Source organism: Anolis sagrei, chromosome 1, assembly GCF_037176765.1.
Source record: "Anolis sagrei isolate rAnoSag1 chromosome 1, rAnoSag1.mat, whole genome shotgun sequence".
Lineage (NCBI taxonomy): Eukaryota > Metazoa > Chordata > Lepidosauria > Squamata > Dactyloidae > Anolis > Anolis sagrei.
In genome coordinates this window covers 268411681-268437100 of record NC_090021.1, presented here as the reverse complement: position 1 = coordinate 268437100, position 25420 = coordinate 268411681, and the positions used below count along the sequence as shown (strand labels likewise).

Sequence of the window (25420 nt, the reverse complement as noted above, 5' to 3'; positions counted from 1 at the left end):
AAGCATTCTTGAACTTGAAACATTCAAGTTCGACAGTGACAAATGCAAGATACACCACATAGGCAGGAAAAAATGAAATGCAAAGAGAGAATGGGGGACAATGCCTGGCTCGAGAGAGGTACATGTGAAAAAGATCTTGGAATCCTCCTGGACAACAACTGAAACATCAGCCAACAATGTGATGCGGCGGCCAAAAAAGCCAATGTCCTGCATCGATATGATTATAGTATCTAGATCCAGGGAAGTCATGCCACCCCTCTATTCTATCCAATTCTGGGCACCACAATTGAAGGGAGATATTGACAAGCTGGAATGTGTCCAGAGGAGGGTGACTAAAATGATCAAGGGTCTGGAGTATAAGGCCTATGAAGAGTGGCTTAAAGAGCTGGGCATGTTTAGCCTTTTTTACTCTCAAATAAGTTGTGCAGTGAACATTAGGAAGAACTTCCTGACTGTGAGAGCTGTTCAGGAGTGGAACTCTCTGCCCTGGAGTGTGGTGGAGGCTCCTTCTATGGAAGCTTTTAAACATAGGCTGGATGGCCATCTGTCAGGGATGCTTTGAATTCAATTTTCCTGCTTCTTGGCAGGGGGTTGGACTGGATGGCCCATGAGGTCTCTTCCAACTCTATGATTCTATGACGTTTCACCCACAACTATGACAGACATCTTCAGAGGTTGTGAGGTCTGTTGGAAACTAGGCAAGTGAAGTTTATTTATCTGTGGAATGTCCAGGGCGGGAGAAAGAGCTCATGTCTGTTTGAGGCAAGCATGAATGTTGCAATTGGTCACCTTGATTAGCATTGAAAAGTCTTGCAGCTTCAAGGCTTGGCTGCTCCCTGCCTTGCGGATCATTTGCTGGGAGGTGTTAGCTGGCCCTGATTGATTCATGTTTGGAATTCCCCTGCTTTTTTAGTGTTGTTCTTTATTTACTGTTATGATTTTAGAGAATTTTTAAAATACTGATAGCCAAATTTTGTTCATTTTCATTATCACTGCTTTGGGAACATAGCCATACAGCCCAGAAAACACATAACAACCCCATATGTGAAAAGTTGATCCTGGGAACTGAACCCCCTTCTACACTGCCATATAAAATCCAGATTATCTGCTTTGAACTGGATTATATGACAGTGTATACTCATATAAACAAGAAAGAACTTTTGCCTGATTGAGGCAAGTGTGAATGTTGCAATTCGCCACCTTGATTACCATTGAAAAGCCTTGCAACTTCAAAGTTTGGCTGCTTCCTGCCTGGGGGGATCCTTTGTTGGGAGGTGATTAGCAGGCCCTGATTGTTTCGTGCCTGGAATTCCCGTCCTTTTTTTAGTGTTGCTCTTTATTTATTGTCCTGATTTTAGAATTGTTCGTTTTCATGGTTTCTTCCTTTCTGTTGAAATTGACCACATGGTTTTGGATTTCAGTGGCTTCTCTATGTAGTCTGACATAATACTTCATCACAGTAGAGAATGAATCCACTATAAATCCAGTTTCTGCCTCCTGTAGAATTCTGGAGTTTGTAGTTTAGTGAGGCTGTTAAAGGCTCCTTCCTAAACTCCAAATCCCAGAATTCTGCAGGAGGCAGCAACCAGATTTAAAGTGGATTCATTCTCTAGTGTGATGAGGTTTATGGTAGTTGTTAGCGTGGTTCAGCATTTCTGTGTTCTCGAATAATATACTGGGTTGGTTCATCAGGTGCCCTGCTATGGCTGACTTCTCATGCTGAGTTAGTCCACAGTGCCTTTCATTCCTTGATTCATGTTTGGGCAATACTGCGTTTGGTGGTCCCTATGTAGACTTGTCCACAGCTGCATGGTACATGGTAGACTCCTGCAGAAGTGAGAGGATCCCTCTTGTCCTTTGCTGAAAAAAAGCATTTGATGGATTTTCTTAGTGGGTCTGTAGATCGTTTGTAGGTTATGTAGGCTGTTAGGAATTGTGGGAGTTGAAGTCCAAAACTCCTGGAGGGCAGAAGTTTGCCCATACCTGGCTCCTACACTGTAGAATGGATGTACTTTGACCCCGCTTGAACTGCCAGTGCAAGGTCTTGAGCTTTCTCTACCAAAGAGGAACATTTGATGAGTTGTAGCATCTTTAGGCTAAGATGCTACTACACCTTGCAACACCTTAGCACCTTGGCACCTCAAGGCTATGGGATCCTGGGGTCTGTAGGGTCTTTAGCAGGCATGGGCAAACTTCAGGCCTCCAAGTGTTTTAGACTTCAGCTCCCAGAAATCCCAGTCACCTGTTAGGAATTGTGGGAGTTGAAGACCAAAACACCTGGAAGGCCAGAGTTTGCCCATCTATGCCTGGTCTTTAGCCTTCTCTGTCAAAGAGTGCCAGTGCCTCAACCAACTTCTACAAAAACACCCATGATCTGATTGCCCCAGAAAAACCTCTCTAATTGGGGAATTCTCCTGGTGGTGCAGTGGGTTAAACCACTGAACTCCTGTACTTGCTGACCAAAAGGTCACCGGTTCAAATCTAGGGAGCAGGGTGAACTCCCACTGTTAGCCCCAGCTTCTGCCAACCTAGCAGTTCATGCAAGTGAGTAAACATTAGATACTGCTTCTGCAGGAAGGTAATGGTGCTCCATGTAGTCATGTCGGCCACATAACCTTGGAGGTGTCTATTTATTTATTTATTTATTTGCTGCATTTCTTAACCGCCGCTCTCAGCCCTAGGGCGACTCGTGGCGGTGTACAACATGTAAAAACACATTTCACAATAAACTACAACAACAAAAAACAACATATCACTAGTACACTATCATCTAATTACACTAAAATAATCCGCTTCGTCTTGTCATAGAATCATAACCAATCTCGTAGTCTACATTCCGTTCCAGTTGTCATTTCCAGTTACTGTAGCATTTAGTTAAAGGCCTTCTCGAATAGCCATGTCTTCAGGCTCTTCCGGAAGGACATAAGGGAGGGCGCCTGTCTGATGTCAACAGGGAGGGTGTTCCACAGCCGGGGGGCCACCACTGAGAAGGCCCTCTCCCTCGTCCCTGCCAGGCGTGCCTGTGAGGCAGGCGGGATCGAGAGAAGGGCCTCCCCAGACGATCTCAAGGTCCTCGTGGGCTCATAGGCCGAGATGCGGTCCGAAAGGTATTTTGGGCCGGAACCGTTTAGGGCTTTGTAGGATAACACCAGCACCTTAAATTGGGCCCGGTAGCAAATCGGCAGCCAGTGGAGCTGGAACAACAAGGGCGTTGTATGCTCCCTGCGTCCTGCTCCTGTTAGTAACATGCTGGCTCTTTGGCTTAGAAATGGAGATGAGCACCAACCCCCAGAGTCAGACACGACTAGACTTAATGTCAGGGGAAACCTTTACCTTTGCTTTAACCAATTTAAACTTCTGACATAGGATGGGTAGGATGTGACTTCAGCCACAATGTAGTGCATCCTTTCCTAAGATGAAGTTTTGCCAAACTCAAGGCATGTTGATTCTAAGTTGTTAGTGTGGCTTCAAGTCATTTCCATCATAGAAAACTGAGCTTATCCAGTGGGTTTCCATCGACCCCTGGTCTCTGCAGTCATAGTCCACTGCTCAAGCCCCTGCACTGTGCTTGTAATCCCCTGTAACACTGTTAGTGTAAAAAAGAAAATTAAGATAGAAGAACGGTAGATGTAAAGATAACCCTGCTATTCTGCTACAGCAAACCAAATTGCCACCCAAGCTTTGATAAACTGGATACGATTCCCTGAGGTTGCAAAGGAAATTATGCAAAGGAGCAATTAAGGAGGTATACTCTTTCTTCTGTGCCCATTGATGTTGCCCAGAGTGACTTTCCAAGTGTCCTCATTTCTTTGAAACCACAACTGTCTTCTTTTCAGACATGCTGTGTTGTGATGTTGTACAATCTCTTGCATGTTTACTCAGAACATAATCCTACTTCGTTTGGTGCTCTGGCGCTTTGTTCTCATTGTGCAGAGAATTGCCACCTCGGTCGTATCATTCATGCTATTGTGAGGTCTGGAGAACAAACCCTGATGTTCTGCACATGTAAGCCTCTGGAAAGAGCATTTGTGGTGGAGCTTTTGTATATATTGGCTGGAATCCAAAGAATGGAAGGCAGCAGGATTTTTGTACGAGACACTGAGGGCATAACAAACTCCTTTTGGAAACTCCCCAGCAACTCAAGCGTCCTCTGTTACGCAGCATGTGGGGTTTGTGGAAGTGGCTACTTTTTAAGTAATAATCCCTTTGGATGTATCTGGTTGGATGGTTCTTTCTTCTCGGAATCAAGAAGTGCCTGTAACTGTTATTTCGTGTGTCAGTCCAAGTTTGTGTCGTACACAGTGTATGTAAGCAGTAATAAGCAGTCGTGGTTTTTAAGGAAGATTTCATCATTCCATCTCCTAAGGCTAATATTGGTTTCCCTGGCCAAGCAGGAATTTGAACTCAGTGTCCTGGTGTTCAGATCCAATATTCAGCATGCTAACACTCTGCATTAGGATAGTTCCCTGTGTAATCTGATTGGCAGAGCCATCTTGACTATTATTAGAAGGTTGCCTCAGGTGGCAGATCTGCAGGTGGGCAGCAAGATGTCAGGGAAGGGGGCTATAGCTTGCTGTCCAGCATCAGCTAAACAAATCTCAGGTGTAGTCACTTTACATGTGGGAATGTGTCTCTATTTGAGTCTTGGGTGTGGAGTTATGCTGTGTTTTGCCTCAGACAGCAAAATACTTTGGGCAACCTTGTTGAGTGAGAAAAACAAAATATTTATAAGTAGTTAAGGAAAAGACAGGCATTATTCAGCTGTTGCAAAACCCAATCTGTAGTCTGTGTCATAATCCTTCCTGATAATCTTTCTCTTTGTTTAAAACTAGACTGAATCACTCATCGGGGGTGAGCCGAAGCCTCTTGTGTGAGCCATGGATAATTCATTCTGCTTGTTTCAGTGAGACATAGAATTTGTTTTCAGCTATAGTTGATATAGGTGATGTATTGGTGATATTCCCTTCAGATTTTTTACTTCAAATTTATACAACAGACACTCTTCTGTATATTTATGTGTGTGTGTATGTATGTGTGTGTATATGTGTGTGTGTGTGTGTGTGTGTGTGTGTACAGACACACACACACACACACACACACACATTATATTTTATCCCTGTTTGTGGGAAAATAACATGCCATATGGGAAACAAGTATGCCAAGACTATGTTCGAACCCTCTTCTGTGGTATCTTTTTTGTGTATGGAAGGAATTTGCTGCATTTTGTTCAGAACTTTCTGTTGTTTTAGCTCTGAAGAGGTACAATCCAGATATATTATATTGTAGGACTGTAATTCCCAGCATTCATAATAATCAGCTGTTGGTTGGGAGCTGTCATAAAATAACATTTAAGAGCATCATTATCCCCATCCCTAGTTACTGCCTCATCTGGAGTTTGTTACACTAGATCTTAGAAATGAAACCCTTCAGCTGGATCACAGTTGGGAAATTTGCGTAAAACACAGCTCTTGAATTGCATGCTTCTTCTCAGCACTTGGATTGCTACCCTGAGGAAATGGCATCCCTTCTGAGAGATGCTGCTGTCATTTTCAGTGTGACCGGTGGGTAATAGGTGGCTGCATGAATATCATGCAGATCAATATCATGGAAACTGTTCCTTATCCTGTCCTCCCTTGTTCCAAGATGTCAGAACTTTGAAAAAAATGCTGAAGTGTTCCTAATAATCTGTGGGAAAATAGATATTGTGAGAAAGAAATGGAAGCAGTGGGGAGACGTCTGACTTCACCATGTTGTCCCTCGAGACATCCTGCATCAGTTTCACCTTGAAAGGAAATCCAGCCATGGAGAGATTTTACAGAGTTATTTTAGAACAGTTTTGCCTGGACAATTTCACTTCCTCACTTTATATTATGCAAGTGAACTTGACGATCTCATTCTGAGAAGGAAGTATATGTAGAAATTGGGCTGGTACATTTAAGTACATGTTGTCTCACAAACTATTTCAGCACACAGTGGCTATGTGAAAAAAAAAAAAAAGCTCAGCCCATTGGCAAATACCAACCATGTCATCCTCTGGCAGGAAAGTCAGGTGTACACTATTGTCACACACCCAATTTAACCTGATTCTGCTTTTAGTACATCACTGGCATACCAAATATTCTACTGAATTCACTACATGTTGTGCACATATATATGAGCCTTTAGGTCGCTTGTTGACTTATGATGACCCCCATGAATTTCATAAAGTTTTCTCAGGTAAGGAATACTCAGGTTTTGCCAGTTCCTTCTTCTGAAATATCTAGACTGGTGGTTCTCAACCTGTGATCCATGGCCCACCAGTGGTTCGCAAGAACCATTGCAACAAGAGCGACTGGTCTTGCAAAACCCTCTTGTAGTCCCACGGCTTATTAAATATGGTTTTCTGTGGGCAAACAGCGACTACTGGATGGCATATGTTCTGTATCAGAAACCAGAGCTGATGTGATCTATCCAATGCAATTTTCTGAATCAGCACCCCAAGTAACCAAACCAAATCTAAAGTTGACCAAAAACTGATTCATAAACCTTTTGGTAAACATGTTGGAGAGTGGTCCCTGGTCAAAGTGGTCCTTGGTCAAAAAAAGGTTGGGAACCACTGATCTAGACTATGTAATATTCATTGGCAGTTTCCCATTTAGGGCTGTAGAATCTATAAAAGTGAACTTGCCACAGGTTCCAGATTTGGAGCGTAAGAACAATGTGAGCATTTAATATGGCAAATGCTCAGATGATCACAAAGTTGTTTCACATTGTCTGAATCATCACTATGGGAAACCCATTCTGAGTCTACTGGTAGCAAATGGAATAGTGGAAATGCGTGATGTGATATTGTTTTACTTGCACAATTTTGTAACCATTTATATGTACTTGTAGTTTTACATTGTATCTTTAATGCCACAGTGTTGCAACACAGTTTAGCAATTGGGGCAACCATTGTACTGGTGATTTTTTAAAAAATCATTTTTTAATTTCTTGACTAAAGTATTGTTTCTTGAAAAATAAAGTGAATAGACACCTCGTACATGAGGAGGAAAAGACCTATGAGAGGAAATGTTTGCAAATATTCAAAATATTAAATATTCAATCAGCTGTGTTAAATTCACATTTTACATGGGACTTTAATACAAGAAAAACTTTACAAATGCATTTTCTCCCCTTTCATCAAACTGAGAGAAAAAGTGCTAAAGAATAACCATTGTCTAATACATTGTATCAAAAGCTGAAGAGGATAATGTATTGAATTATGCTCAAACATGTCTCTTATGGTGCTAACAAAATTTTGATTCAGTGCATACAAACACTGAGGACTTTATTCATATTTGAATGCTGGAGATAACATATTTCTGGGGCCTAACAATATACTTCAGAGAATGGCAGTTAATAAAACTAATGTGTATTTTGTTTGCCTTTAAAGAAGTTAGAAGGAACTTCAAATTATTAGAGCGTGACTGGCAGGAAATTAGGTATTTAACTGATTCCCTGTTTGCTATTTACCTAATTCAAACCTAAGTATTGTCTATTCTGTTGTTTCTCTATTATCCCTCTGAAAGACTTAACACAAGTTTTGACTAGTGTTCCACAGCTGATTTTGAGAAAGAGATTTTTCAAATGAGAAATATAGTCATATATTTTCAGCATAATATGCAGCTTGGCCTTTATGAATTCAATTTCAGAGTTAGCCCATTTAAGACAAAAAGTCACTTTTTGAAGAAAGTATATTGCCTCTTTAATACTCTCTTCTTAGAATTATTCAGTTGAATTCCTGCTTCAATGAGGCCATCCTTACTTCTCAAAGAGTAACTCTGAGTAACTATGGCGAAAGGCATGGACTTTTCTTTGACCTGTAACACAGGAATGGTGAGCCTTTGACTGTCCAGATGTTTTGGATCTTTGCTTCCAGAAAACTATAAAAAGGCATTGTGGGACATGTATCCTCAAACATCTGAATGATCAAATGTTCTTAAGCCATCTTGTGGGGACACGTTTTCTTGGACAAGAGGATACAATGGTAGCCCACCAACTATAAAGACTGGTGTTGTATGCCCTGCACTTTGTGGTTATTATCATTACTGTGGATCATGGAGAGAAACATCTGTTATTAACATGCCTTGTGCATCTCTAGAGTCCCTCACCTAGTTACTAGCTCTGCCTGGCTAGATGCCTTTGTTCCTATCTATAATAATGCTACCCTACCTTAGAAGGCTGTAAGTTCATTAACTCATGCATGTGTTTATTAGCTGGTGGATGAGAAATACTTTGAACCTTTTGTGATCTTTTATACATAAGAGTATATGGATGGTAAATGTTATTTTGCCTTAGGGAGTCTTGCTACAATAAAACTTGAGAACATGAACATCCAGACCAGATGTTTTCAGTGTTTTTAGAGTTCTTTGGGGTGGAGAATTTTTGTGTTTGGATGCAAAGTCAGCAAAAACAGAGCACATTGATTTCTATAGCAACCCTCTTTAGTTCAAACCAGTGGTTCTCAACCTGTGGGTCCCCAGGTGTTTTGCCCCACAACTCCCAGAAATCCCAGCCAGTTTACCAGCTGTTAGGATTTCTGGGAGTTGAAGGCCAAAACATCTGGGGACCCACAGGTTGAGAACCACTGGTCCAAACCCTCTTTAGTCCAAACACAATCTGAGAAATTAGTGGAATCACTGTGAGTAGGATTGTCTAGGCACTGTTGCATAATATCAGGACAAAGATTTGCTCTTTTATTCTAGATATTATATTCACATTTTTCATTTAAAATGAAAGGAACGGGGTAGAAACAACCCCTTTGAATGTGAAAAACAAAGTAAACAGTAACAATTCCATGATGACAATAAGACTAAGAGCAAAGATACTGCATTCCTTTCTGTGAAATGTGTGTTTCTGTATTCTCAATAACATCTGTGATTATTAAGTTCTATTTATGTACATGTGTAAACACTTTGGGATGGCTTTGTGTACTTCTGTGGGAGATGCCAATTGTTTAATTAACCAAATCTGTCTTCTCTTTTTTGGAAAAAAATGTGGCTGTGTTCAAACCCTTTGTAAAAATGACACACTGTGTATGTGCACAATTATACATTCCACATTTGTCACAGTCCTAATGGGAAAATGGTTTTATGCTATGCATAGATAAAAGGGAAGTCAATATCAGCTGACACTAATCAATATACAGTATAGAAATACTATTTGAATGAACAGAAATCTACAGAAACAGTTTTGAAGACCTTGTGGATTGACCTTGTAATTATATGAAAAGTTGGATCATTTTCTAATATCATCTTTTCTCTGCATGTAAATCAAGTACCATAAGTGGGATGGGCTTCCGTGCTTATAAAAGGCTGCTCTAGAAAGCATTGTGAACAGAGCAATTTGGTGTATGTAGACAAATAAAATGCATTTTGGGGAAATAATTGCAATATGACTGCCATATCCATGGTGTCATTTATTTACATACGGCAAAATATGTTCTCTTTAGGAATTTCCTTGTCATCCAGTGAGACTCTATGGTATTTTTAGGCTGGAAATACTTCATTTGAATAGAATTTCAATTATTTGCAGTTGTCCATGTCATTTGGAAGTCTAGGAATGTATTCCCTGTGGATATGAGGGTCATATTGTACTTCATAAAGAGTTATGAATTATGATTGAGATCTGACAGCTTGACCTCTCATACAGGCTTTCTTATTACCAGTATTTGATAGAATTACTCAATGCATTCTGATAGACAAGATGTTCTTCATTCAGCATTAATGAAAGATGGCTATTGAATTAAGAGAAGGGACACATACTTGAAAAAGTACTGGAGAAATGGTTGATAGGTGAAATGGGATCAGCAAGATACCATTAATCAGTTCTAGAAGTAATTGGAAGAAGAAATATTGAGGGACTCATCCCTATATCACAATATAGGCAGAATAAAAATAAACTAAGTAAGTGTCTCTTCAGCTGCAGCCTAGAACAAGGGCATATCATTATTAAAGGCATTTTTATTTTATTTTTAGACTTAATTATAAAGGTTTGCTCATTAATGTTAATGAACTCATATCAGATATGAATGTGGTTTATTTGTGTTCACTCTCATTCTAAAATTAATGGTTAATGCAAGGTAACAGTCATGATGTATGAAGTGTTGGTACTACTGTAGTATTTTCTTCCCAATTTATTATTTTAATGTCAGCACTGAACATTGATCTTGTACTTCATTGTAAAGACAGACTTCTAATTTTTTGATGAGTTTCATGCGAACAGCAGAATCACCTTGTAATGTGGGTTTTGTATTCAAACTCAGTTCTGCTTAGCTGAACTGAACTAACTGAAGTGCTCACAGAGTGTCTCGTTAATTTTAATAAGCTATTCTGGTCACGGCTATGTTGTGTAGGATTCAGTGTGCAGATGCACATGTGATGAGTAAATTTGCAAGGTGGAAGAACATGATTCAGTTATGATTGCTATATTTTGTCTGAATACCAACATCACTGTGATATGAAATAGTTCCAAACTCAGTGGGAAGATAGGTGGGTGGAAATTCTTTCTTTGGCACAGTTCATGCAATCCCAATGAAATGATTGGCGCAGTCAGCTGATTCATTTGTAAGGAGATCCACCCACATATTTCAGTCTGCTGTGTCTCAGGGTTCCCTTCTGCTGAAATGTGGGATTTCCCTGGATTATACAGTAAGCCTGAATCACACAGATAGCCCTTTAAACACAAACTGCCTGCACAATCAGCACTCTGACATTCCAGTGGCATTGAAGGCCCCTTCCAGACAGCCCCAAAATCCTGTCTCACTTTTACCTGAGGCATCCAAACAACACCTCAGGTAAGAGTGAATTAGTGTTGAGAAAATTGGGTTTTCCCAGTTTGTTCCACATTAATTTGACACCTAGGTAAGGTCCAAATCTTTCCAGGTGCTGGTCCTGTTGGGATTGACTCCCAGTCCTGCTCCCACAGCCATCCTGGTTCTTCAAGCTCCTGGAGACTGAAGAAGCAGGAGGGCTCCCACCCCATCCCTTCTGCCCCCATTCCCCCGCAAAAAAAAATTACCAGAGGGGCTAGCATAGGCTCCCTTTGTACAGTACTCTTGATGCTTGAAAATGGTGTGTCAGGAGTAAATGATGTGTCAGGAGTACCCCTCATCTCTTGACATCATTTTCACATGTCAGGAGTACTGTGCAGAGGGGCCTGCACTGCCAGCAGACCCCCTCAGGTAAGATATCTGAGAAAAAAAGGGGGCGGGGTGGGGGATTGGGTGTCATCCTGGATCAACCTTTGGCTGACGTAGGGTGACATCTAGCCACCCCTCAAGGGAAAGCTTGGGAATTGGATTCGGTGGGGACAGAAACCCAGGAGGAAATGGGTTATTTTAACCTGCTTCCTCCCAGATTTTTTGCCATGTCTAGAAGGGCCCTAAGATGGCAGGTTAATTTACTGATTCATGTTTGCTGTCTTATAAATGCACTAGTAAGAAGTGACTAAGAATAATGCAGTTGGAAGGGTTTACAAGGGCCAACTAGTCCAATCCCCTGCCTTGCATTAGGCCTCCATATGGGGAATTAATCACCTTCTGAGACAATCTGTTCCACAGACAAATAGTTTTTACAGTAAAAAAAAGTTTAGGTGAGATTTCTTTCCAGCTTATTTACCTACCACACCATAAATTCTGGAAAGGAAGGTTTGTCTATCCAGGAAAACCTCTGCCCATTCCTTAAACTTCCTCTTCCTCCCCTCCCTTTTGGGAAGGTGAGCAGAATGGTGATGACACTGGTGGGAGGATCCCCATATTGTCACCCAATAAAATAACTTGGAGCAGGGCTTGGAGATGAATCACACTGCCCACTGAATTAGTCTTTCCCCTTCCATAGATACAGCACTTTTCCACAAAGTGAATGTTCATATTCAAGAAAATGATAATGCAGTAGTGGTAAAGTGTCAAAAATAAATGATGGGTTTGTATGTATCCAGCCTTATGTTGTTATTACTTATTATGCAATAAACATAGTTATATTATTATTGCTCTTGTTGTTTTGTTTTTAATATGCCGCTTTTTTTCTCTTAACAGAAGCTCAAAGAGGAACAATATAAAACCTGAAAACTATAGAGACTAAAATAGAATTAAACCAATACTATTTTTAAAAATGGTTAAAACTGTTAACATTCATAAAATACCACACAACATCCTCTGACTGATTTTTACAGGTCATGGAGCACTTGATTAATATTTGATATACTACATAGTGGTCGAGTACAGAAAGCCCAAAGCACCCACCTGGATGATTTGCAGACATGTGTGGATTCCTTTAATTTTGTCCAACTATCTAGAATGCACCAAGGATCTCTTATGGTCATTATTCCAGTCTGCTTCCAATCCAGACATAATTTTTGCCACATGGCAAAAGTGCTAGGAAAAAATATTTGAGGTATTTTAGCTATGTCATTCACTTATTTGTGGTAAATGTGGTGACTGCTAATAACATTGTAGTGGTTTGACATCAAGGAAATTTATTCTTTCATAGATTCCCATACAATAATCCAGAATACATTCTGTATTCTTCAAGGTGGCAGGGGACCCCCATGGAGACTGTTTTCACCTGTCTGTCCTTTATTGTTTGAAGCACTTGCAATAGAAAAAGTAGGTTAACACAATGGCTGATGGGTCTGATGTGAATAGGGCAATCCATTAGCAAAATACTCTAGGTTTTGGTGTGGATTTAAAGTGTAATCTCCCAAACAGGTTCAGCACCTTGGATGAATTTTGGATTAAAATTTGGACTAAAAGCCAGAGCAGACAGGGTGAGTCGTGTTAGCTTGGGAATATGGTTTTTAATACTGAAAACTATAGTCCTGTGCAGATACATGATGTATCCAGGACAACTTGACTCATTTTGTTGCCTAGGACAAATTATTGATTTATGCCTCCTCATCCATTCCACTTAAATTCTAACTGGGTTGACAGCTAAATGTTACCAGACAACATTCTCCACTGTACATGAGATCAACTGGTCAACTGGGAGCAGGATATAGGACTACTTGCTAGAATGTGAATATGAACATACATTTTTTAAAAATCCAAATATCTATGTGCACTATTATTTTATTATTTATTTACTTCACTTGTATACCGCTCTTCTCAGCCATCAGGCGACTCAGAGCGGTTAACAACCAGTATCAACAACACAGTACAAAAGCATTAATCATTTAAAACAGTAATATCAATTAATTAACATCAGAACATCAATACAACAATACAGGAAAACAACAATCCATCACGTCTCATCAATAAAATCAACATCCGATCTCGTTGTCCATTAATCCATATTGCAGTAATCAATCAATTGCACTGCTTAGTTGAAAGCCTGTTCGAAGAGCCAGGTCTTCACTCTCTTCCTGAATGACAGTAAGGAGGGGGCTGATCTAATGTCTGTAGGAAGGGCGTTCCACAGCCGGGGGGCCACTACTGAGAAGGCCCTGTCTCTCGTCCCCACCAGACGTGCTTGTGAAGCTGGCGGGACCGAGAGCAGGGCCTCCCCAGACGATCTTAATGTCCTAACTGGTTCATAGGAGGAGATACGTTCGGACAGATAGGTCGGGCCAGAACCGTTTAGGGCTTTAAAGGCTAAAGCCAGCACTTTGAATTGTGCCCGGTAGCAAATTGGCAGCCAGTGGAGCTGGCGCAACAGAGGAGTTGTATGCTCCCTGAGTGCCGCTCCTGTTAGCATCCTGGCTGCCGCTCGTTGGACCATTTGAAGCTTCCAAGCAGTCTTCAGAGGCAACCCCACGTAGAGAGCGTTGCAGTAGTCTTTACGGGATGTAACCAGAGTGTGGACTACCGTGGCCAAGTCAGACTTCCCAAGGTACGGGCACATCTGGCGCACTATTGGTTGATAATTTTCTGTTATCCTCACACTCAGGAGGGGCAGACTTTTTTTCTGCTGCTCTGGAAACTGGGATTCAATAGATACAAATTCGGGGGGAAAGATTTCACCTAAACATTAACAAAAAAAAATATTGACCATAAGATCTGTTTGACAGTGGAATATGCTGCCTTGGAGCATAGTGGAATCTCCTCCTGTGGAGATTTAAAGCAGAGGCTGGATGGTCATCTGTTAGGGATGCTTTGATTGTGTTTTCCTGCATGGCAGGAACTTGGGCTAGATGGCTCTTGTGGTATCTTCTAACTCTATGATTCTATTATCTTTGTATTTGCTGGCAGAGAACAATTTATTGACTGCCTGGGTCATTCAACTATGGCTGTTAGGGTTTGGTCATCGCCATCTCAATGAGTCAGAAGCTGTAGTAGCCAGTTTCGTGAATATCCTGAATAGTGTGAATATTGTTGTCACCCATACTTATTTTCTATGTATCCTTCATAATTTTGGCATCTATATTGAACAGGAAATTTGTTAAGTAGGGAATTTGTAGTTTTGTGAAGGCATACATGTATGCCAAGTATGCTTGAATAAAGCCTGCCTTTATTTTCCAGAGTTCTGGAGGTTGTAAAGAGCTACAGCAAGTATGCTGGAGAGACAGAATGAGACATTGTTGTTATGAAGGAATAGAATTTGCACTATATAGGCCATATACAAGTCATATTTACTTTGAAAGCCAAAACTGCTGTGTTGCATAATACGATAGGATTAGATTTTACTAGCTTTTACAATTTGTATTAAGTACCAGTGGGATGATTATGCTGCTTTTTCAGCCAGCTCCTTTATGTCGTGCTTAAAGTTGATTGGCTAGATTGTTAATAATTGGTCACTATTAAATAATTTGCAGTCTTGTATAAATTTGCAAAAATGTATAATGCTAACAATGCATCAAAACCAAGCACGGTGTTGTAATTTCAGTGTTGGACTAGCACTCTGGGATACCAGGTTTCAATTAGTTACTAAGCCATGGAAAACCACTAGGTGATCTTGGGCAAATTATACTCTCTCAGCCTAAGGCAATGGCAAACAAAACAATGCAGTCAAAAAGTTAGGAGCCATGGTGGCCCAATGGGTTAAACCCTTGTGCCGACTGAACTGCTGACCTGAATCCACAAGACAGGGTGAACTCCCATCTGTCAGCTCCAGCTTCCCATGTAGGGACATGAGAGAAGCCTCCCACAGGATGGTAACACATCCAGGTGTCCCCTGGGCAATGTTTCTGCAGACAGTCAATTCTGTCACACCAGAAGCGACTAGCAGTTTATCTAGTCATTCCTGACAGGATAAAAAAATCCCCTCATACTATTTTCAAAGTACTGATTGCATATTCAGTGTCTTCTACTGAATGACCATTAATGCGCAACACTATGATTTATTTACTTTTTTCCAAACTCATCTTTATTCTTGCTTTTATGTTGATAGGTTCATATCATAGTGTAGGCGTGGAAACTCTTACTAATGACCAATCCACACGGATAGACACTAGTCTAAGCATTAGAGTGACAGAATAGAACTGAAATAGTACTTGAGATGAATGATCTGCAAATTTCAAAATGCATTAGAAAAATAAACACTTCGCCATTTTAGTAGATCATTGTTTCACAAATTTGTCAGGAAAAATCCCATCCAATTAATCAGAAAAATGATTGCTTCTGGAACCCATCCAAATAAATCAGTAAATTTAATTCTGGGGGATTTTCGGTGACAGAGGGGGGGAAATTGCTTAAACTTCTTGAGGTGAAATAAATGGGCCTTAACCTTGGGTGGGACATGCCTCTAATCTTGTAAATGATACCTTGTTCCAAGAAGAATTAGGTGTGTTGTGACAAGAGAGGAAAATGTCTTCATTAAAAAACCTATAGTCAGCCTATCATCATTCTTCATTTGCTGGGAATTGCCTAAGCTATGGTCAGTGATCTTTAAAAAAAACTATTGGCACTGGTGCCCTTGAAGGTCCTTTTGAAGATAATTGTCCACTGTTTTTCTTGTTTAAAGCATTGATCTTGGTTCTGTCTCTGGCACAAACATTAATTTGAGTTTAAGAGGAAAAAATGTACCTTATTGACCATTAAAACGCCATTATGTGAAAATTGATATTTTTCATTTTGTGTACATATTTGATTTTTCTTTAATAACACTGACTATTGTATTTATTTGATAATATTGACTCTTGTAAATTAAAAGCTAAAATATGCATAATCTATTTGATGTTCAACTCCAGTTTGCTCACCCATAATCCAAATGTTGCTCTTACAAAACATTTAGAAGTTATTATTGTTAGTGTTATTATTGTTACTGGTGGTGCAGTGGGTTAAACCCTGTGCTGGCAGGACTGAAAACTGACAGGTCGCAGGTTCGAATCCGGGGAGAGGTGGATAAGCTCCCTCTATCAGCTCCAGCTCCTCATGCAGGGACATGAGAGAAGCCTCCCACAAGGATGATAAAAAACATCAAAATCATTCAGGCGTCCCCTGGGCAACATCCTTGCAGACGGCCAATTTTCTCACACCAGAAGCGACTTGCAGTTTCTCAAGTCACTCCTGACACGACAAAAAAATGTTAGCAAAGTAATACTGTTCATTTCAAGTTATTATTGAGAACTGACTTGATAGTAAAAGACCTTTTAGGGAAATAATTTCAACAAGTTACATGCCAGCACTGCTACAAAGAATAACTTAATTTTTCTAGTTTGAGTACTTTGGATTTTTGTTTCTGGGGATGGGGAACTGCTTTTCATCACACAAAAGGTCAGAACTGCCTTAAGGCAAGCAACACTTTTAGAATGGAGATAGATTGGCTTTACGAGCAGAACGCCAGCACTTGAAATGCATCCAAAACCTGGGTAATGGGTTTGTTATGGAAGAAGATGTTAAAATGGCAAGAGTCAATTGGACTGAAACCATCTACAAAGCCTGTACAATTTTCTTCTGTTGCCAGGGGCAGCAGACTCAGACAGGAAATCACTGCAGGATGGGAAGGGGTCCAAGACACACGCAAATAGTGTCAGGGTTTCAGTTAAACAAACCTGAGAGGAGAGCATATACAGTGCTACTAAACAATCAGTGCAAAGTAGACTTGATTCTAATCAGTTCATACTTATATGCAATTTTAATTAAAACACACATATTTTACATGTTAATTTTACAATTTTAAAGTACTATTTTTATATACAGAGAAGATGGGGTTCCTCAGTATGCACTGGTGGGTTGTGCCAGGATCCTCTGGGGATACCAAATTTTGCCAGTGGTCAAGTGCCATTGGCGTACTATGGCATAGTAAAATGACATCCCTTATATAAAATGGTGAACAGCTCAAATAAGTGCTGAAGATATACTGAAGAGCTGTGGAGTGGTGGGAAGCTACAGCAGGATATACCTACATATCAACATAGTGCTTGGCACATGGCAAGATTAATATTTGCCTTCTGGGTTTTTTCTGAATATTTTTGAGATGTGGGTGGTCACAGAACCAGTCTTTATTGTTTAAGATGTAAGAGGAGTCTTGCAATGTCATACTAAGGGTGCATGTCTCCCATACTGCTTCCCATTGTGGTCAGCCATATGCTTTCACAAAGCTCCTACGCAAGACACAGAGGTAATTAGGATATCATGCTAGATAGTAGTATTTGGAAACTTCCTGTCTTGATCTATGGAGGTTCTGGGTAATTGTCATAGTGTGTAGTAGCTCTTGGTAGTTTGGGTTGCTGTCAGTTTTCTGGGCTGTATGGTCATGTTCCTGAATCATTCTCTCCTGATGATTCACCCACATCTGTGGTAGGCATCCTCAGAGGTTGCAAGGTCTTAGTAGTTTGTCCATCAGGAATTTGTTCAACTCCCTCTCCTTTGAGGACCTAATGTCTACTAGACCACATTCTACAACATATTCATTTTACAGCATTTTTCCCCCAATTGAACAGATGTCCTGTTAGTTATCTCTCTCTCTTTTTTTAAAAAGCATAACCAAGCACAAAGTGTACTTTTCTGCTTCCTTGTCCACTTTTATCAGTTGTGTAAGTAGTTCTTCTCAGTGGCAGCCCTGCCAACAGAGTAAGGCAGCAACCTTAGCCAATAGATATGGGTGTGTCATGAAAGGGCAATAAATTGTTAACTTATTATTGTTGTTGTTGTTATTATGTTATTATTGATATGTTGTTATTAGTATGTTATTGTAGTTCAAAAGCACCTAAGAGGGCACAAGTCCCCTCAGTCTTGATTTAAAGCTATTGTGAATTTTTTTGTGAATTTTCTGCAGCCTACATCATGCGGGCCATATCTGCAATGTGTAATGTGTATTTGATTCCCCATGTGTTTTTCCAATTACATACCTGTCAGTGTTCCAACTGGAGCCCCCAATGGCACAATGGGTTAAACCCTTGTGCTGGCAGGACTGAAGATTGACAGGTCAAAGGTCTGAATCCGGGGAGAGCATGGATGAGCTCCCTCTGCCAGTTCCAGCTCCTCATGTGGGGACAAGAGAGAAGCCTCCCACAGGGATGGTAAAACATCAAAACATCCAGGTGTCTTCTGGGCAGTGTCCTTGCAGACGGCCAATTCTCTCACACCAGAAGCAATGTGCAGTTTCTCAAGTCGTCCTGACATGAAAAAAGTGTTCCAAGTTTACAGTTGCTTTCACAATTACATGCAAACTAAAAAAAACCCTGTCACTCCTTGACAGTAAAATGTATACATTAAGTATTCATTTTGTGAAGAAGTACTTTTCTTTGTCCTTAAGACCTGAATCTAGAGCAGGAGTTAACTAGGGAAGGGTCCTATTTTCTGTCCACGAGATTGTCTAAGGATAGCACAGAATGCCAAATCCTGGGGCAAAATTAAAAACATCTGGAAATCCACTTCCAGTTGTGAAAAGTTTTTTCTTAAAAAAAATATGGAGCAATGAAGAGGCCTACCACTTTTTAAAATTTTTGCTCAATACTCCTGAAAGTATGAAAAGAAGCAATTTGCCCTCTCTTTTCTCTATGGATGCATCTATATTATAGGATTATTGTAGTTCAAAACCACTCTCACTGCCATGGCTTAATGCTGTGGAGTCATAGAAGTTGTAGTTTTGAAATGCTACAAAGTGTCTTACCAAACTTCAGCTCCCAGAATTCCATAGTATTGCTCTATGGCAGTTATAGTACTGGCAAATTCTGCCCCGATGTTGTATTTCTCATCAATATATGAAACTCAATTTGGAGAAATTATTGTCTTTGAGAAAAAAAATCCTAGCCAAACTAGCATGTTTTATGGATACTAGGAGCATTTGTCCAAAAGGTTTACTCTTCCATTCTCTTATTTTGATGTATATTTAGTATGTTAATTTTCACTGTTCAAAACCCAGAGGATCTTTGCAGTATAGAAAGGGATGAGCACAACTTCTGGGGGAATGTCAGGTTGTGCAGAATAATGTGTGTTGTGAGGAGAGCTCAAGCGGCATTTGCTCTGTAAAAACCTGGCTGTCCCTATTTGACTTTTGTTTTGTGTTACAGCATCGATCCTCATAAAGAATTCTATTAAACTTCCCATTTTGTTCTACATATTATTTTTCATGTTATGCTCTTGGCTCTGAAACTGCATTGGGTCGGGTCATTCTCCCACTGCTGGCAACAGGAATGCTTACATCAAGTGATCCACCTCCAGGAACATATTGCTCTTTCTGTAAAACAGCTACCTCTAGAAACCCACCCATAAAATTGGATTTTTTCCCAAAAGTGCAGAGTTTTTTTTTAAAGAAATGTGTATCAAGCAGCCCCTCTTGCAGGCCTTTCTTTTTATTCTTTCTGCAACTGTTCAATGAAAGCAGTAGAAGAACAGAGAGCTTTCAAGACTTTCTGCTAAAATTCTGGAAATGTGTCAGAAAAGTATTCGTACTCCAAATGTTAGCATGACTTCATTATTTATGAGACTTTAGCATGACTTCATTAATCTTTTAAAAAAAAATTCCCATACTATTTCTTCATTTCTTGAAGATAGCTTGTTAAACAATGTCTGCAACCTCATAGTTCATTTCACATCTTCCTGCGGGGATTTTCTCAGACCCTGAACTGTGAATCTTGAGTGTCTGTTAAATTAACTTAAACCTCCTGGTTGCAGCTTCACAGTGTTGAATGTAAACTGTATTCGCTGCCATCATACCAGATCTAAACTGTTGCCTCACTGGCACTTTATATAAGAGTCCCACCCTCCAGTTGTTTCACTTCCAGAGATGATGAGGAAATAGGGCAGTGAAGCATGGGGAAGTAAGGTGGGGTGTGTTTAGCTCTTATGCTCCCCCCCCCCAAAAAAACCCCTCTAATTAATTTTAAAAATGAACTGGTATACTCAAGAGCTATAACCAAAGCACCAAATACATATTTAAAAGAGAGTTATGACAATTTTAAATCATTTTAACGTCTGCAATGGATAGAATTATATATTCCAGACCAAAACTAAGCAATACAACATAGAGCAGACTTGACTCTCATCAGTTTATATTTCCTGGCATTACCCCCCCCCCCCCCCCAATATCCCGCTGATGTGTGATGAGAGATTGCTGCTAACTGTGAGATAAATAAGGTTAACACTGTGAAAGCCATACTCTGCATGGCTATCAGCCTCCTCCCAGTAGACTCAAATAAAAGAAAAGCGTCATGAGAACCACCACTCCTCTTAATGTTCCTTCAGCAACAAACAGCAAGAGTATCCTTCTGCGCAGCTAAATCAGGAAACACAACTGAATGGCCCCCCACAAAGATTTTCCTCCAGGGGCAAACCATGTCACAATGAAGATTAATATGTGTAGTCACAAATAGCTGCAGAAGCTCTCCCCCTCCAATTAAGGAGTAAACTCGAACCTTTGTCTTTGCAGCAGACTTTATACAAAAAATATATATACAGAGTCCATTTATAGTGGCTGAAGACTAGAATACTTCTCCAGTCTTCTTTTGCTGATACTTCCATATAACTGGAGACTTCTTACTTGATACTCCAAGCTTCAGTCTCCTCAAGACACAAGCCCCTCAGAACTTCAACCTTCAGTAAACTCCACAGTGGATGTGGCTCTTAATGAGACATGTCGCATTATCATGGGGTGTCTGCACCCTACACCACAGGAGAAATTACACTGTTTAGCCGGTATTGCACCATCCGCTGGGATGTAGCAACCAATAGTGAAAGGACCAAGGAAGTGACATTTCCGGCCCATCCCCTGTTTGGATAGCAGCCAGCACGCCAATGATTTAAATCAAGAAATAGTTTTCTAATATCTACAGAGACACTCGCTGGAACATCTCAGCAAGCAAGAGTCCAAAAATGGCAGACTAAAACCCAGAACCTCAATCAATGGCTGATACTGTGCTGTCGCGCGCTGAGCCTATGACAATGTCTGTTTACAGGATGTGCTTTCCATATGCCCAACGGGATGCTGGGGTGCCTCAGCTAACGGGTCCCATAGGTTTCCCAACGCAAAGTTCTGTAGAGACTCAAAATAGGTTCAACAAAGTTCTTTATTAAAGCTTAAATCTTCAAACAAATGAATTAAATGCTATATAATCTTGAAAAACTAGTAGCTTTCTCTATCTGCCAACAAGGGACAGGCAACTGCTTGATAAACTATTCCTTTCCTCTTTAGGGAAACCTTCCAACCCCTCCTTGGGCAATCTTTCTTTACCCTGCTGGCGTGAGGCCACAACTCCCAGCTCCAAGCTGCGTTATGGATAGCCCGAGTGGTCCCTTACCAGGCAATGGTTGCTGTAGATCTGCCAAGCTGGTGTCCTGTAGATTTGCCCCACAAAAGCTGTGGAACCATCCCTTTATTTTGCAGCAAAGCTGGCTGTATTCCCCCAGCAAAGCTGTGGAACTGTAACTTTACTCCCCAGCAAAGCTGTAGAGGTTTTCCTTTTTCCCCAGCAAAAGCTGTGAAACTTTTCCTTTTTCCCCCAGCAGAAGCTGTAAGAAGTGAAGCTTTTTGCAGGTGGGACAGAGAAAACCCACACGTCTTGCTGTAAGGCTCCAAACTGTGAGACCGAACTAAAAGTCCCCTTTCCCCTCCAAACCTGGGGAAAGGGGTGGATCTAAAGGCTCTAATGATGATTGATAGGTTGTTGGCCCTATGACTGCAACTTGGGGAAAGCTACCCAATTGCAAAATGCATGGCGCAAATGGATTCATGCAAACTAACACTGCAAGAAAAGGAATTCAAATATCCTGGCACAGCCATGCCAGCACAGATACCAAATGAGAGACTCCCTCCTGGGCACACAGAAAACTGGGTGACTTGGAAGGCACTGAATAGACTGCACTCTGGCACCACGAGATGCAGTGCCAACCTTAAGAAATGGGGCTACAAAGTGGAATTCATGACATGTGAGTGTGGAGAAGAGCAAACCACAGACCACCTACTGCAATGCAACCTGAGCCCTGCTACGTGCACAATGGAGCACCTTCTTATAGCAATTACCAGAGGCACTTCAAGTGGCCAGCTATTGGTCAAAGGACATTTAATAGAATGCCAAGGTTGCAAACTTTGTGGGGTTTTTTATTTGTTCTTTTTTTTTAATGCAATACAACTGTTTGGGTCACTCCTGACACGATAAATAATAACATAGTAAACTCCATCCTTCCGGCTCCTCAGCAAATTCCAGCTTTCCAACATCTCAGCAAACTCCAACCTTCCAAAAACTTTATTACTACAACAGTTTCTTTACCCTGGCTGAAATTACATAATGCTAGCCAGGTGGTTTGGCTCTTACTGCTTGCTGCCCTGATCCTTACAGTACTTGTTATTTAACAAATGATAAAAACTCTAACAAACCAATAATGGGCAACGTGGAAATCCCTGAACAAACTCAGAAGTGGAGTGGACAGATCAAAAGACAACCTGGCAAAATGGCATTACCTAGTGAATCCTCCACCTTGTATGACTGTGGAGCAGAACAAGCATGTCAGCATCTGTATGCTTGCCCACAATGCCCTGTCTCATGCACAGAGGAAGAATTGTTTAAAGCTACAGACAATGTGGTTGCTCCTGCCCATTTTTGGTCAAAAATTATTTAACCGCTTGTATTCTCTCCATGTTATCAATTTTATGCTTATGTATGCAATGCTTTTGACATAAAATACAAAAGTTTGTATTTGCATGCATTCTGTTATAAGAAGACTGCATATTTTCATATTAATTGTGCAATTTTCAATTACTCTCATAGATAGATAGATGATAGATAGATAGACACACGCATGCGTGCACACACACATTTTAAGCCCTAAAGTACATTAATCAGTTCTTTTAGGTGAACAGAACAAAAAAAAAAAAACCAGACTCAGAGGATCCACTCTCTTAAAGATTAACTGATTCGTCATAAAAATCCAAGAAAGGATTGCTGCAGAGATCATGTTTGTTTAGTGAGCTCATATTTGTCCTCTGGCCTGATTTATGCTTCATACTTTCCATTTTAAAAACAATTTATTTCTATCTACTATCATGGAAAAAACAGAAATATTGCCATCTGCAAGATAGTACATGGGGGAGTGTTCTAGCTGATGTTTTTCGTTTTAATAGACCAGACATTTTTGTCTCAACTTATTGAATAAAACCAACTACCACCAAGTAACAATATGAAGGATCTCTGTATTGGACCACTGTGTGTTAATTTTGTAGATGAGCATTTAAAATCTATTTTTTCCATTTTTGTTTAGATGCACTTCTTTTGTAGCATGGCATTAGCCACATTGGAAATGCAGTTGTTCAAATATGAAGTCAAATAGGAAAACAGTAATCTTAGCTGCTTATGGAAATGGTCCAGAATTAAAGGTTCTGGCAAATATAGAGTTTCTTAATTTCTTGGAAGTCTTGACTTATTAATCTCTCTCATGCAAAGGCAGGGGATGTAGCACTCAACTTCCATCTTAACAAACGGTGGTATATTTTCCATGCTTGATTATGGAGGCAACCGACATTTTCTTGCACAAGTAGCTCTCTCCCAGGTGGCACAACAAGCTGGTTGCTCTACTTATCAGGTGACTGTGAGATACCCAAGCACAACTCTGCCCCTGCCACTGATGCCAGAGTTTTCCAACATGCCAGCGCAGTAACTCCCCTTCCTTCCTCTCCATCTGGATGCTGTATAGCTATGCCAACAAGGGCTTTTTCACTACAGTGACATTAAATTGGATCTCTGCCTATAATCCTGTTGATGCCTATGAAGAAGTAGGCACTGCTGAATTTGGTTGCAGGTTGAGCATCCCTTATCTGGAATTCCAAAATACTCAAAAATCTGAAATTGTCCACAAAAATGACTGAGCTACCTTTGCTCTCTGATGGTTCAAGGTACACAAATTTTGTTTCATGCACAAAATTATTTAAAACTTTGTAAAACATTACCTTCAGGCTATGTTATAAGGTGTATGTGAAACACTTGGGTACATCTCCAAAACATCTCATTGCAGATATTCAAAAACAGGTATTCCCAACATCCAAAATTTTTCCAAAATCCTAACTACTTCTGGACCCAGTCAGTGAAGATAAGGGATAATAACCTTATAATTACAAGTAAGAAGGACTGCAATAGCAGGCATGCAAAACAACCCTAGTTGCTTTGACTCAGAAGTTCCTGACTGCAACCTGGGGGTAAACCCCACTGAAGAGAGGACTTACTTCTGGGGGACAATGCTTATGTTTTCATAGCAAGGATATAATACCAGTTAGAACTGAACCTCTCATGACATAATAAGGGAGCTACTATAAGCACCATGTTATGTGAGTCATAAAAAAGCAATACACTGTTGATTATTTGCTTTATTACTGTATTCTTTTTATTGCCAGACATGGCTGTGGGGTTTTCTGCCTGAGGTGCCAAAATTCACTAGATTAGGGCATTGTACAGCTTTACTTGTGTAGGATCTGGAGAAGGTGAAGATACAATTTGTTATTCTGACACAGGCAGCAAAATGTCTTGGATCAGTCCCACTTAGGTGTGTCTTAAACAGATCTATGCTGCATCTACAATGCAACCTGAGCCCTGCTGCATGCACAATGGAGGACCTTCTCAAAATAACACCAGAGGCACTCCAATTGGTTAGCTTCTGGTCAAAGGAAATCTAGTATAATGCCATGTTTTAAACTTCGTATTTTTAAAAATACATTGTAACTGTACTTTCAATTCGCTTCTGACACAACAAATAAATAAATAAATAAATAAATAAATAAATAATGTTGCATCTATGGCACAAGGGTTTAGAAAGATGGAAAATTATTCAGTGCAAGCATTAATTTGCTTTATTTTTCCTGACAGTGATTGGATCCCAGGTCAACCACTGTTTCACTAAAAACTATACATGACTAGTTTCTAAGTGCTCCCTTAGTATGAAATGTTTGTAGATTGATTGATCCCTTAACACCTTCAGGCGGGGAGGGGGTGGGGAAGAGCTGAGCTTCCAGGTCAGAAACATAACTCAAATCTTCTTTCTTTTTTTCCCTCTTCTCAGTGTGAGACTGCTTAATAGCCAGTTCTTAATATGGCTTGC

At 40.4% G+C, this 25420-nt stretch overlaps 1 protein-coding gene across 1 annotated transcript in view; it reads left to right on the top strand.

Moving 5' to 3' along the window:
- Positions 1–25420, top strand: part of ABTB2 (ankyrin repeat and BTB domain containing 2) — a 178971-nt gene that overhangs the window by 1502 nt on the left and 152049 nt on the right. The window lies entirely within an intron of this gene.